The 16,035-nt window shown below is 39.6% G+C and overlaps 1 protein-coding gene across 1 annotated transcript in view; it reads right to left on the reverse strand.

The window, feature by feature from the left end:
• LOC113601811 (translation initiation factor IF-2-like) overlaps positions 1 to 16,035 on the reverse strand; it is a 175,191-nt gene that overhangs the window by 122,092 nt on the left and 37,064 nt on the right. The window contains exon 3 of the mRNA XM_053224023.1: positions 11,392 to 11,513. The gene's annotated coding sequence lies outside the window, so the exon portion shown is untranslated. The remainder of the gene's footprint in view (positions 1 to 11,391; positions 11,514 to 16,035) is intronic.

A 16,035-nucleotide genomic window follows, 5' to 3' on the forward strand; every position in this document is an offset into this window, starting at 1 on the left:
AAGTGTCTATATCACGTGTGCTCAGCCCAGTGAGTTTTTCCAAAGTGAACACACTTGTGAAACAAACACATAGGTCAAGAAGCACAAACATGCCCCAGGAGCCCTGCCCATGACCTCTTCCAGGCACTACCCTCCACCCCAGGGGGAGCCCCATGCTGACTTCTAACAGCACACGAGTTGTGCCTGTTTTGTACTTTTTGGAAGTGGAATCACACAGTATGAACTCGCTTGTGTCTGGCTTCTTTTGCTCGACATTATGCTTATGAGTTTCACCCATACTATATCTTGCAGTTGTGGTTCTTTATTCTCATTGTTGTGTAGTATTCCATTGAGAAACTCAGGTACATTTTATTTATCTACCCTGCTGACAGGCATTTAGGTAATTTCAGTTTGGGCTATCATGAATAATGCTATTTGGCAAGGAGGGACTTTTATATCATTATAAATAATTATAAATAAATAAATTAATATAATATCAATTTAACCCCTTAACAATTTTTAAGTGTACAGTACAGTATTGATAACTGTATGCATACTGTTGTAGAACAGATCCCTAGGGCTTTTCTTTTTCTTCTTAATTTTTTTTAAGTTTATTTATTTATTTGAGTGAGAGAGAGTGAGAGGGGAAGGGCAGAGAGAGAGGGAGAGAAAGAGAGTCCTTGGTAGGCTCTGCGCCCTCAGTGTAAAGCCTGATGCAGAGCTTGAATTCAGGAACCATGAGATCACGACTTGAGCAGAAATAAAGAGTTGGATGCTGAACTGGCTGCACCACCCAAGTGCCCCTGGAACTTATTCATTTTGCATGATGAAACTAGATATCTATTGAACAACAATCCTCATTTCCTCCTCCCCTCAGCCCCTGGCAACCTCCATTTTACTTTTTAAGAGTTTGACTACTTTTGACACCTCATATAAGCAGAATCTGGCAGTATTTGTCTTTTTTGTGATTGGCTGATTTCACTTAGCATAATGTCCTCCAGGTTCATACACTTTGTAGCATATGACAGGATTTCCTTCTTCAGGCTGAGTAAATACTCCAGTGAGTGAGTGAGTGAGTGAGTGAGTGAGTGAGTGTGTGTGTGTTCATACTACATCTTCTTTATCCATTCATCCACTGCTGGGTATTAAGGCTGCTTCCACATCTTCACTATTGTGAATAATGTTACAGTGAACATAGGTGTGCAAATATCTCTTCACAATTCTGTTTTCTATTCTTTTGGATATGGGCACAGAGGTAGGATTGCTGAATCACAGGAAAGTTCTATTTTTAGTTTTTTGAGAAATCTTCATTATGTTTTTAATTGCAGCATCATTTTATATTCCCACTAACAGCACACAAGCATTCCAATTTCTCTACATCCTCACCAACACTTGTTACTTTCTGGGTTTTGTTTTTATAGTGGCCATCCTAATGGGTGTAAGGAGATATCTCACTAAGGTTTTGATTTACTTTTCCCTGATGATTAGTGATGTTGAACTTCTTTTCATGTTTGTTGGCCTTTCATATATCTTTTTTGAAGAAATGTCGATTCAAGTCCTTTGCCCATGTTTTGTTTGTTATTGTTGTTGTTTTTAAGTTGGAGGAGTTCCTTATATATTTGAGACATTAACACCTTATCAGGTATATGGTTTGCAAATATTTTCTCCAATTCTGTAGGTTGCCTTTTCACTTTGTTGATTGTTTCCTTTGCCATGCAGAAGATTTTAAGTTTGATGTCATCTCATTTGTCTATTTTTGTTTTGGTTATCTGTGCTTTTGGTTTCATATCCAAGGAATAATTGCCAATTCCATTTCATGAAGCTTTCCCTGTGTTTTCTTCTACAATATTTGGTCTCAGGTCTTACATTTAGGTCTTTAATCCACTTTGCTAATTTCTGTATATGATGTAAAAGAAGAGTCCATTTTCATTATTTTGCATGTGGTTCTCCAGTTTGCCCATCACCATTTGTTGAAGACACTATCCTTGCCCCATGATGCAGTCTCAGCACCCTTGTTGAAGATCATTTGGCCATATCTGCAACAGTTTATTTCTGGGCTCTCTTTCCTTTTCCATTGGTTTCAGTGTTAGTCTTTCTGCCAATACCATATTGTTTTGATCACTATAGTTTTGTAATATATTTTGAAATCAGAAAGCATGAGGCCTTTAGCTTTGTTCTTTCTGAAGATTGTTTTGGCTATTCAGGATCATTTGAAATGCCATATGAAATTTAGGATTATTTTTCTATTGCTACCAAAAAAATGCCATTGTTATTTTGATAGGAATTTCACTGAATCTGAAGATTACTTGGGGTAAATATGAACATCAACACTATTAAGTCTCCCAATCCATTAACACAGGATGACTTTCCATTTATTTCTCTTCTTCCAATTAATTTCTTATCTTCTTTAATTTCTTTCAGCAACATTTTGTAGTTTTCAATGTATAAGTCTACTGCCTACTTGGTTAAATTTATTACTAAGTATTTTATCCTTTTTATATAAATGGAATTGTTTTATTAATTTCCTTTCCAAACTGTCCATTGTTAGTGTATAGAAATGTTGATTTTTGAGTGTTGATTTTGTATCCTGCAACTGTACTGAATTCATTTATTAGTTCTAACAGGGTTTTTTTTGTATGTGGAATCTTTAGGGTTTTTTACATATAAGATCATGTCATCTATGAACAGAGATTATTTTACTTCTTCCTTTCCAGATTGGATGCATTTTTTTTTCTGGTCTAATTGTTCTAGCTAGGAGTAGAGAGATCTTTTTAAAGGCTTTGCCTGTATCCCTATAAGGCTGTCTTCCTCCCTTCCCTAAAGTCCCAGTATGCTAAACTTGCTCTTTGGGTTAATTGACGTGCCAAAGTCACAGTTAATATTTGCTTAAGGCAGGAATTAGACCGACACCTATATGACCACAGAACTTACAGGCTCTTTTCATTTTCTCTTATGAGCTAAGAGATCTGTGATTATTAAAATGACATGATTAAATTGAACAGGTAACACCCATTAACACACCAATGTAGATTCCTTTAGAAAAGGGAGCTCCAAGAGCTGGTCAGTATTGCCATGATTGGAAGAGCAGAGAGGGAGCTAGAATTTGGGGACAGGCGGGACTGTGGTAGTAGATGCCCCTAGGCAAGGGGTGGAATGAAGGGAAATAGAGCTGATGGGGGGCTATGACCGAGGTGGCTACCTGCTTCCCCAACTCCCACTTATGGGGTATCACTGGCATGAGTTTTATTTTATGCCAGTACCATCTGTACTATTGTTGACTCTGTTTTTCTAAAAATAAATAAACTTTAAAAGGAAACTTTATATCTCTACTCTAAATCCCTACTATAATCATTTCCCACAAATAGAGTAGCTATAGAAAATAAATACAATGAAAACAATAACATGTTGTGAAATTCTAACTAAATAGTTGTCTACTAAAGGATGCCATCCTGGGGCCTATTTTTTGGTTAAGGAGTGAGATTAGCATGAGTTAGGGAGGTATGGAAAACATTACTATCATGCTAAATTTCTCCTTGATACAAGCAGAAAGATTAGGAAGCAATTAGAAAGGAAATAACTATCTCAACTTTGATTCAAAGTTATTTTATGTACCACCTAAAATTACCTCCCACACCTCCAATGGAATGTGTCCTAAAAGACATTCTTAGGTAGAGCATCAGGTTTTGTCTTGTTTTGAGGAAAGAGCCTAAAGCCCCACCCCCAGAAAAGCCATGAGAAATGGGGGTTGTGGCTGAAAAAGGAATCTGGAACATTTCTAGGAAGGTAACAGCATGGAAAACCATTAGGGGCAGCAGGGAGTGGAGCTTGAGCAACACAAGTATCTCCCATTCCCATGATTAGCTTTCCTAGAAGGGTCTGTGGGGAAAGCAAGAGCCATTTGAAGGTTAGAGACAAGAACAAGAGCTAGCAGATTCTGCTAAGAATTCTTGGCTTCAGTTCTCTCCTCCCTCTTCGCTCTTCTTCCCTCTTCCTTTTTTCCTCTCATCTTTCTTTCTCTCTCTTGCTTCATTCTCCTTCCCACTGATTATAGCCTACCTACTACTGTGCATGAAGTAGCTAAATAGGAAGCACTTCAGCAAGTACAGTCAAAGAAGATGGTTAATGGTTAATATTGGGGAAAGTAGAACCTAGAAGCCAGAAAAAAATAGCCTGAAATCTTGGCTCCTTAAAATGAAAACATTTCTTTCCGTGTAGCAAAAAATATGATTACAATTATGATAACATTTGACAACAAAAAACAACTGGAAAATATGTACAATGTAGGTAACAATCCAGAGGTTAATATCCCTATGATATAAAAAAGAGCTCCTAGAAATCAACATGAAAATAAATAAGTAGGGGTTCCTGGGTGGATCAGTCAGTTAAGCATCTGACTTGATTTTGGTTCAGGCCATGATATCACAGTTTGTTGAGACAGAGCCCCATGCCTGGCTCTGTGCTGACAGCAAGGAGCCTGCTTGGGATTCTCTCTCCCTCTCTCTCTCTCTCTCTCTCTCTCTCTCTCTCTCTCTCTTTGCCCCTCCCCCTGCTCACGAGCACTCGCTCTCACCTTCTCTCTCTCAAAACAAACATTTTTTTAAAAAAGAAAATAAATAGCTCAACAGAAAAATGAACTAAAGATATAGACAAGACACTTTCGGACTAAGAAATGCAAATGGCTAATACATGTAATGAAAAAAAAATGATCAGCCTCCCTAGTTATCAGAGCAATTGATATGAAAATAAGATGCTACGTTAAACCTATCATATTGGGAACATGTAAAGACCTGATAATATCAAGTGGGAGTAGGGTTTAAAGAATAGAACTCTTTCATACACTGTGCTTTGTTTTAACATCTTTAGAAGATAATCTTATAAGTCTATCAACATTTCAAATATATATATATACACACATATATACGCGTATATATATATATATATATACGCGTATATGTGTGTGTGTGTGTGTGTGTGTGTGTGTGTGTGTGTATATATATACCCTTTGACTCAGATTCACTTTTAGAAATCTATCCTATGGAAATACACACACATTCAAGGATATCTGTACAAAGCTACTTGCTTCAATGTTATTGACAATAGTACACAGTTATAGGCATCCTTAATATCTACCAATAGAAAAGTGGTTATATACAGTACAGAATATCCATGCTATGGAATACTATGCATTCTACCAAAAGAATGAGGTAGAACTGTATGTAGTATAGATATTGTTGAGTGAAAACAGCAAGTTTCAGAAAATTGTATATAAATTCATACATATACCCAAAATGAGATCAAAGTATTTCTCTTAAAGAATAGTGAACTAGGGGCGCCTGGGTGGCTCAGTCAGTTAAGCATCCGGCTTCAGCTCATAATCTTGCAGTTCGTGAGTTTGAGCCCCAGTCGGGCTCTGTGCTGACAACTCAGAGTCTGGAGCCTGCTTCAGATTCTGTGTCTCCCTCTCTCTCTGTCCCTCCCCCGCTCATGCTCTGTCTCTCTCCCTCCCCCTAAAATAAATGTTTTTAAAAAATAGTGAACGAAATGTATTTTATTTACTAACCAGTGCTAGGGCACCTGAGTGGCTCAGTCACCTGAGCATCTGACTCTTGATTTTGGCTCAGGTCATGATCTCACAGTTTGTTAAGACAGAGTCCTACATCTCTCTCTGCACTGAGTGCATGGAGTCTGCTTGGGATTCTCTCTCCCTCTCTTTCTCTGCACCCCCCCCAACATAAATAAATAAACTTAAAAAAATAATCAGTGTTTACATGGTTAATATTCTTCCACTTATCTACTTTTGCATATTCACGCTGTTTCAGCAGTTGTAGTGTCCGTTGAAACATTAATTGAACATCCCTTTTGAATTTGCCTTCAAATGGCCTATTATGTTAAATTTGATGATTTTGATGGTGCCAAATCATCTCCTTTCACATTTGTTCAATCTGGAGAATAACTAGCAGTCCTACAATGACAAGAGGGTCATAAACACTATTTGTTATATTTTTATCTCCAAAAATTGTGAAGTGATAAGTGATACGCTAAGCTGTATCCAGCTCAAAAGGTAAACTTCCCAAAGAACAGTAACAACCTAGGCCAAAACAAAATAGCTCACAGGGCCCTGAGGTGTCATAACCACTGAAGACTCTGGCTGCTCACAAGAGAGGGTTCTCATAATAAGCATCGCCCACAGACTCTCCATCCCATACATCTGTGTGAGCTGGTCCCATTCTCCAATCTATTCTTCCTCGCCTCAAACACATAGGAAAAGATAGAGGGGGTCATCCAGATATGCCACCAGGGCTTATACTTGAGGATTGAGAATGGAAGGAGAGTGGGTTGATAGAGACTTTAGTTCATGTATAAACTTTTATATCACTTAAATATTTTCAATAAATATCTACCAACTCCATTTAAAAAACATTTTCATGGACAGAACAACAGCACCCAGAAGAGTGATCTAACTAGCATTATGATAACCATGTTTCTGCCTAATGGGAGATCTCTTCTGCTTAAACTCAGAATGGAAGTTCCTCTTTTCACCAAACAAACCAAGTGCCAAGTCCCACCACTATCACATCGTCAGCAGAACATGGCACACATTAAAGAGGTGGAGGAGCAAAATGGCAACGTCACAAATAAAGAAAAGGAAGCTACTGGAGATTAATAGATACCAAGCAACAAGCAGTTAGCAAAAAGCATATTTAAAGATGCAATCTCTTGTAAATACCAATAATGGAGGATGCACTTAAAAAGAACTTTGAGCAAGTAAAAGCAAATCATTTCTGATAGTAATTTCTACCATTCTTCTCTACATTCACTCCTTGCTGCTTTTACATGGTATTCATCACAATTTAAAATTGTTGTAATAATTTGTCCATTTGCTTTTGGTTTGTCTCTCTCCCGCGTACGAATGAATATAGGTCCACAGGAATCGGGCCCATATCTATCAGTCACAGTCTCTGGCAAATAATAGATACTCAATTAATTTGTTGGATGAATGGATAGATGAATGAAAATAACAACAAAGATCTTTGTATATGGAAATAACAATCTCAGAACAATAAATTGTGAGACAAAAATATAGTAGAAAACTCCTTAGAGATCAAAATACCTGCAGGACATAAGAAGAGAAACTTGGCAGATTATAGAGGTTTTCCACCAATTCCTTAGTAAAGAGGAAATTACAAATTAATACCTTAGCTTTACTGCCTTAATTAATACCTAAAACTCAACAAATTGTTGTATATATACATATGTCTAAGTTAAATATAGTATAAACCACACAGATTTTTCAATTCATAATGTGAATTTGGTGTTTGGAAAGAGCATGGGTTTGGGGCTAGACCAATCTGGGTGTGAATTCCAGCCCAACACTATGAAGGAGCATGTGTGATCCTGATTTAAATAAACAGTGAGGAAATATTTATGAGAAAACTGGGGAGATTAGATCATCACTATTAGAAAGTAATGATGTTAGGGAGTTGCTCACTTGGACAGGTAGTGCTAACAGGACTGTGGTTACATTTTAAAAGGGCCTTTGTTTATGGAGCTATGCATTGTGGATGAAATGGTGTGATGGATGGGATTCACTTTAGAATAATTGTGGTAGAGCTGGCTAGGAGAATGGGTAAAACCAAATTAATGAATTGATGGCTGTTGAAGCTGGGTGTTGGCTGCACAGGACTTCATCATTCTATTCCCTCTGCTTACCTATAAATCTGAAAATTTTTCATAATCAGAAGTCAAAAAACAAACTGGTATTACCATAGGTTAGAATAATATACTAGTTAGAGACATATAGATCAACAGAATAGGATAGAGATCCCAGAAATAAACCCACATTTATATGTTCAACTAATCCTATGGCAAAGTAGGCAAGAATATATAATGGGGAGAAAGACAGTCTTTTTAATAAATGGTGCTGGGAAAAATGGACAGCTCCATGCAAAAGAATGAAGGTGAACTACTGTCTAACCACACATACAAAAATAACTCAAAATGGACTAAAGACCTAAACCTGAGACCTGAAGCCATAAAAGTGTTGGAAGAGAACACAGGCAGTAATTTATCTGACATTAGCCATAGCAACATTTTTCTAGATACGTCTCCTAAAACAACATTAAAGTAAAAAGCTTCTGCACAGCAAAGGAAACCATCAACCAAACAAAAAGGCAACCTACTGACTGGCAGAAGATATTTGCAAATGATATATCTGACAAGAGGTTAATATCCAAAATACATAAATAATTCATACAACTCAACACCAAAAAAACCAAACAATCCAATTAAAAAATGGGCTAAGGATCTGAATAGACATTTTTCCAAAGAAGATATACAGATGACCAACAGGCACATGATGATCACTAATCATCAGGGAAATGCAACTCAAAACGACAATGAGATATTACCTCATGCCTGTTAGAATAACTAAAATCAGGAAGACAAGAAATACCAATGTTAGCAAGGATGTGGAGAAAAAGGAATGCTCATCACTGTTGGTGGGAATATAAATTGGTACAGCCACTATGGAAAACATTATGGAGGTTTCTCAAAAAATTAAAAATAGAAATACCATGGGGGCGCTTGGGTGTCTCAGTCGGTTAAGTATCCAACTATTGATTTTGGTTCACATCATGATCTCACGGTTCATGAGATCAAGCCCTGCATTGGCCTCTCAGCTGACAGTATGTAGCCTGCTTGGGATATTCTCTCTCTCTCTCTCTTTCTCTCTCTCTCTCTCTGCCCCTTCCCTGCTCGCTCTCTCTCTCTCTCTCTCTCAATAAAAATAAATAAATAAACTTAAAAAATTAGAAATACCATGTGGCTCAGTCAGTTGAGCGACTGATTCTTGATTTCAGCTCAAACCATGATCTCATGGTTTGTGGGGTCAAGCCCCATGTCAGGCTCTGGAGTATTAGTGTGGAGCCTGCTTGGGATTCTCTCTCTCCTCTGTCTGCCCCTCCCCCTGTTTGCATGCTCTCTCTCTCTCAAAATAAATAAATAAACATTAAAAAAATACTATGTGATCCAATAATTCAATTACTGAGTATTAACCCAGGGAAACCAAAAACACTTGAAAAGATACATGCATCTTTACATTTATTACAGGATTATTTACAATAGCCAAGACATAAAAGACATCAATAGGCGACTGGATAAGGAAAATGTACACACACACACACACACACACACACGTGTGTGTGTGTGTGTGTGTGTGTGTGCGCGCGCGCACGCGCGCGCAATGGAATATTACACAGCCATAAAAAAGGATGAGATCATGCCATTTGAGACAAGATGGATGGACCCAAAAGGTATAATGCTAAGTGAAATAAGTCAGATTGAGAAAGACAAAGATCATGTGATTTCACTCATAAATGGAATCTAAAAATGAATACACAAACAAAAAGCAGAATCAGAACTATAAATACAGAGAACAAACCGATGGTTGCCAGAAGAGATAGTGGTACAGAGATGGGCAAAATGGGTGAAGGGCAGTGGGAGATACAGGCCTCCAGCTATGGAATGAGTAAGTCACAGGAATAAAAAGCAGAGCATAAGGAATACAGTTAACGATACTGTAATAGTGATGTAATAAGATAGACGGTCGCTACACTTATGGTGAACATAATCTAATATACAAACTTGTCAAATCACTAAATTGCACACATGAAACTAATGTAATATTGTGTGTCAACTATATTTAAAAAAATAATAACACACTCTGGGTAAATTTCAAACCTCTGTGCTTCAGTTTCCTTATCTATATAATATTAGGATAGTAGTAATAACTATGTCATAGGCCGCTATGAGGTTTAAACAATGTAATACAGATATCAAACATAACGGTGGCTGGAACATACGGCTCAAAAATATAACCAATTGTTGTGGCACCTGGGTGGCTCAGTTGGTTGAGTTGGACTCTGGATTTCAGTTCAGGTCATGATCCCAGGGTTGTGGGATCGAGCCCCATGTTGGGCTCTGTGCTGAGTGTGGAGCCTGCTTAAGATTCTCTCCCTTTCTCTCTCTCTCTCTCTCTGCCTCTGCCTCTTTCCCCCTCTCCCCTTCTACCCCTCTCCCCGACTGGTTTGTGTGTGCTCACTCTCTTCTGAGATAGAAAAAAAATTTTTTAAGATTAGCACTTATTGATACTAATACTATTAGTGAAGGAGAGAGCATAGATAAATCTGAACACATATGTACCAAATGCTAACAATCTAGGTGGAGGGATCATGGGTGATTTTAATATCCTTTCTTTTGTTTAATTATATTTTCTGATACTTTTAACAGTGAATATGGATTACTTGTATGATAAAAATTAAGCTAGAATGCTGCCTCAAATCCTTTTATGGATGAAATATAATTATCTGATGAAAGTTTAATGAACATGAAATTGAATTAGTCATTAATTGAAAGCTAGCAGGCATCAAGGGAAGAACAAGTCACAGAAAGGAGGTGGGCCAGGTCCAGGGGAGTGGACAGTCTGGAAGAGTCGGGGAGCCCCTCAGAGAGGAAAGAGGCCTCTGAAAGCTCTCGAGTACAGCCTGCCCTGCACAGCCGGCCTTTCTGCTTCCTCTTTCTTTTCCTTCATTACAGAGGTTCAGTCCTTGCCTAGCCTTTTTATTCTCAATACATTTTCTCCTTAGAAGACAGTAGCCTCTCAAAATAGCCTCAGTTGTCACTCACCCAAGGACAACCCCCACACCACATCTCCAGTCCCCACTGCTGCCCAAGCTGTCTCCCAGGGCAATTTCAACTTAGCATGCTTGTTTCCACCTTAGATCTCAATGTATGTAGAGTGGCATGAATCCTCTCCTATCCCCACGATGATGCTAATGACTGCCTTTCCAGCTCCACAAGGCCTCCAGTCTCCAGAGTGGAAACACTCCCTCTCCTTCTGCCCTCACAATTGATTCCATTTGACAATATCGACATAGTAAGATGTTATGTACCAGTCACTGGGGTTAGAAAGACAAAAAAAGATATGTGAGCTCTGCTCTCAAGAATCAAGTGCTTCTGCCAGTATTCCTGCCTGGAGTGTCATTTGATCATTTTTTCCCTCAGTAAACTCCTATTCACCCTTCAATGCCGAGTCAGATGTTACTTCTTTTATGACACTTTTTCCAACTTCTTCCTCTGAGGCCTTAGTTTGGAACCTGTTGCCTTGTATTATGATTCATTTCTGTGGAAGAGGCTGCTAATTGTCCCCCAGTATTTAGTATCTTCTTTTGTCTCAAAGCAATAGACTCTCTAAATCTTAGCATAAGAAATGACCTCCCAGAATAAAGATTACATTTCCCTGCCCCCACTCCTTGCAGTTAGTTGTGGCAAACTGACCAAATTTCAGTCAATAGGATGTGAAATAAAGTGAGGTAGACAACCTCCAGGGAGAAACTCTGAGGAGAAACTTCTTACCCACTTCTTCCATCCATCTGACTGGAGCAAAGATGTAGTGAAAGCCATACTGGTTCAGGCAGATGAGGTCAACAACTGAGGAGCAGAGCCACTGTTGGAAAACTAGAATGCCTACCTCCAGCCTATTAAATAAAAGAGAAACAAATGATTTTATTTAAGCCACTGTTATTCTATGTCTCTGCAACAGGGAGCTAAACCTATTTCTTAAATAATAGACCTGCCTGATCCACACCCCCTACCAAGGTTGTATATAATTCCTGAAAGTATTGCATACATGTAACTGGAGTCTCCAAACAAGAGGGAGAAAAGCATGAAGCAGATAAGATATTTGAGACGTAATTGTTGAGATGTTTCCAAAATGGATGAAAAACCTCAAGCTATAGATTTAAGAAGGTATATAATCTCTAAGTAAAGTAAATACAAAGAAGACCACACCTACACATATCATAATAAAACTTCTGAAAAACAAGACAAAGAGAATATCTCAAAAGCAGTCAGGAAAAAAAAAGACACGTTTATTTGCCCAATGCTTGGCACAGAGCAAGACCTTCAAAAATATTTGTTTAATAAATGAATTATGGCTTGGGTGAGTGTTTGATAGACTAAGATCATCTTGTTGCCCAACATGCTCTAGTGGAAACAGCACTGGAATGGGTATCAGGAGACCTGATTTCTAATTCCAGCTCTGCCTTAATTAGCAGGATGAAACTAGACAACCACTTCCCCTCCAGACCTCTGCTTCCTTGCTATAAAGTGAGGGAGCCAGATTTCTGTTCCTGAGAAAGGCGGAGTAACTTGTAACCAACCCTCCCACTGAGAACATCTCAAAAAGCTAGATGAGATACAAAAGGCAAGGAAGGAAGGAAGGAAGGAAGGAAGGAAGGAAGGAAGGAAGGAAGGAAGGAAGGAAAAGAAAGAAAGGAAGAAAGAAAGAAAAACAAAGAAACAAAGAAAAACAAAGAAAGAATGAGAGGAAGGAAGGAGGGAGGGAGGGAGGGAGGGAGGGAGGGAGGGAGGGAGGGAGAAAGTAAAAGATGTTGGAGAGAGACTTAGGCAGGCAGGACTTGAGGAAACAGAATCTCAGAGAGAAGAAAACCAAGTGAAGTGATTGAGTTGAATGCTCTGCCAGAACTTTGTCCCATAACGTTCTTGCTGATTCATAGTTCAAGGCGAGTAGATACAAAGCCAAGTAGAAAGAGGAACCTAAGAGTTTAGTGAGCTAACCTTGGCTCTCAGCAGCTGCACAAGGTTGAGGAGACAAAAATTGGAATGTGTCTAAAACAGTTCCCTTGCCCTGGAAGCTATAAAAGTTCTAATTTGAAGTAAAATCTAATAAGTCATAGATGTGCGTTATAACCTGAGGTAACCACTAAGAGAATGCATAATAACAAGCTAATAGAAGAGGAAATGGAACGATAAAAAAAAAAAAGGTATTTGATTTATCCATAATCTATGGAGACAGAATGCACATTTGTCTTAACTAGGGAAGAGGGGAGGGGAAAATGGGCAGTGACTGCTTAAGGGGCATGGGGTTTCCTTTGGAGGTGATGAGAATGTTTTGGAACTAGAGAGAGAGGAATGGTGGTTGCACAACATTGTGAATGTACTAAGTTAACTTTAAAGTGCTTAATTTTATGTTACATTAATTTTACTTCAATAAAAATTTTAAAATACAAAAATGTTCAAAATAGTTGATTTATCTAACAGAAGGCAGGAAAAAAAAGAAAAAGGACTACAGAACAGATGGGACAAAAGAAATAAGAAAAGTAAGATGGTAAAATTAAACCCACTGAATCAATAATTATATGAAATGTAAATGGCCTAGTAGGTCAATCAAAAGACAGAAATTATCATAAAACCCAACAATATACTGCTTTTAAAAGACACACCTTAAATATCAGGGTACAAGTAGGTCAAATGAAGGAAGGAAAAAAAGATATGCCATATAAGTCTAAACCTAAGGAAAACAGGGGAGCTGAACTAATACCAGACAAAGTAAACTTTGAGGCAAGAAGCATAACTAGAGATAAAGAGGAACAACTAATATGATAAAAATTCAGTCCACCAGGAGGCCACAGCAATTCTAAATTCAATTGCATTTCATAGCACGACTTCAAAAATATGAAGCAAAAGTTGGCAGAATTTAAAAATATGTATGCACTCTAGAGTCATGATGGAAGGTTTAATATGCCTCTCAGTAACTGATAGAACAAACAGGAAAAATCACAAAAATATCCCAGATTTGAACACTATAATATGTAACTTGATCTAATTAACTTACAATGAATGTTGCACCCAACAACAGTAAGACACACATTTCTCTAAGTTTACCAAAGTTTTACATGTACCAAAATTGATCGTCCATGGGGCCATAAAGCAAGTCTTGACACAATCCAAAGAAGTGAAACCATACAGAGTATGTTCTCTGACCACAGTAGAATTAAGCTAAAATCAATAACAAAAAGATAACAAGAAAATCCCCGGCTGTTTGAAAATTAAGTGACATACTTCTAAAATGAGGAGGCTAGAACATATGCTCTCAGGGGTCCCTTCAAGGTCTAAGGGTCTCTAAGTCTGGGCATCTCATTTGCCAAGTTTCCGCTTCACGCTGAGCAGGGCAGGCCATATGGCAATTTTCCTCATGTCTTTAGGGGCTAACGGGATTGTCAGCCTTTGTTCATTCTTTCGAAGAGACAGGGAGAGAAATTTCCTGGACAGAGTGGGACAAGCTCCTACTTGCTCTTCTTCCTCCCTCTGTCTCCCAGGGTTCTGTAGGAAACATTCCAGCAACCAATAACCATTTTTCCCAATGTGGGCACTATGTCACATCACCAGAGAAACTTCCACAGACCTTCCAGATTCCTGTGAGGAGCCCAGTGACAGCAGCTGCCCCATTTCTGAGGCTGTTCACAGGAGGGACAGTGTATTTCGACTATGTATAGACTCCTAGGACAGAACCCAAAGGGACCAAGAGACCAACAGCTTAGGGACATCTTTATTTTCTGAACTCTCAGAGCCAGGCCACTTGTGCCCACCTTGTATGGGCTCCTGAAGGTGGCTGGAAGCAAGTCATATAAAATTGGCATGCCCTGATTGGAGGAGTCAGTAGGGCTGGTGTAGAACAGCTCCCAAACTGACAAGAGCTCTATTCAGTCACCTGTCCGGCCTTGCCATGTGCTTATTTACTGGGAAAGATTGAACACTCCTTTATACTAGGGTAAACATGACTGATAAGATCTAACAGGAATCCATACTTCATTCATTCAACATACATCTATTAAGCTCCTACTACCTGCCAGGTACTCTGCTAGACACTAGAGCTACAAAAAGAAAAAGAAAAGAAAAAAAGAAACACAAGAAAAATCATATGAATTTGTAATTAAGAGAATTAAGCTTTAAAGTGTTAGAGAAAGTCTTTTCAAGGGTATACACTAGGACTATTCCAATAGTCTAGCATCTTTCTGAAATCAGAATCTGGGCTACAACCAATCCTGGAGTTTAGGGGAAGATCAGGTCTTACAGCTCCACAGTAAAAATCAAAGAGTGGCCTTCCCCCAGCACTGCTCCTAGCACTAGGGCCCCAGCATCCTAAATTACAAGACACAGACATTTCTGGAGGCCCCTCAAAGAAGACATATGGATATGGGGCATGTGCACTTAGTAACAATAGGCCAAGTCACTAAGACCCACGGATTCATGTTATTGGCACTGTAACAGAGTCTCCTGGTGCCACGGGCTGTGCTGAGGCCTGATGATGGCTCACATGTCATTCTTAGGCAGCACTGTACTTACATTTTCACAGATGGACAAAATGAGCAGATGTGTTCCTGTGGGAGAATGAGGAGGAGACTGGTGCTTGGAGTGATGGCTATAGGGACTGGCATGGGGAGAGGGCACAATGGAGTCCAGATGGCTGGGTAGGCAGCAAGGGACCTCAGCCTTCCATGATGGGTTACTGGGCCAGCCTGGGGCTTCCCTGCAGGTAGCTGCGATGTTTGGTGCCTTTTGCCCAGCTGCCCCTCAGTAGCATTCTACCCATACCTCTGCCCCCCAGCTCCTGATCCACCTGTGGCTCTGCACTCAGAGACTGGGGTCTGCACAGATTATCATCAGGCTGACCTCCTTAGCTCTGGAGCCAGGCCACCCTCGGGACCATAAAGCTGACCTGCAGCCTGGATGCCCAGATGAGGTGACTGGCAGCCAAATGGGAGCCAGTTCCATGGTTCATTACAGAATCAAAGTAGAAGAGGTCATTTGGCCAATCCCCCGTGGCTGGGTGAGGAGACAGGGGCAGAGGTCTCCTGACTCCCCAGACCTCGAAAACATCCTTCCTCTACTCCTTTCCTGTCTGCCATCTAGCAGGTTCCTATGGAGCTGTGAGAAATACATGCACGGACACACACATGCAAACTGAAGCAGGTAGGCCCATGCACATGTACCTACACACAAGCAAATGCAGAGTTGAGCCCTGACCCATGGCTGGTGGTCTGGGCGCTGCCCACATGATAGTGCTCATTTCCTGTTTGGCTTCCCTGAGGCCTGGATGGAGAGCACATGGATGGCCTCGAGGATCCAGGGTAGGACCACAAAAATCCCATCCTGCAGGGTGGGGCAGAGAGTCCCCCAGAGACCAGCAGCCAATCC

This window comes from Acinonyx jubatus, chromosome B3 (genome assembly GCF_027475565.1).
Source record: "Acinonyx jubatus isolate Ajub_Pintada_27869175 chromosome B3, VMU_Ajub_asm_v1.0, whole genome shotgun sequence".
Lineage (NCBI taxonomy): Eukaryota > Metazoa > Chordata > Mammalia > Carnivora > Felidae > Acinonyx > Acinonyx jubatus.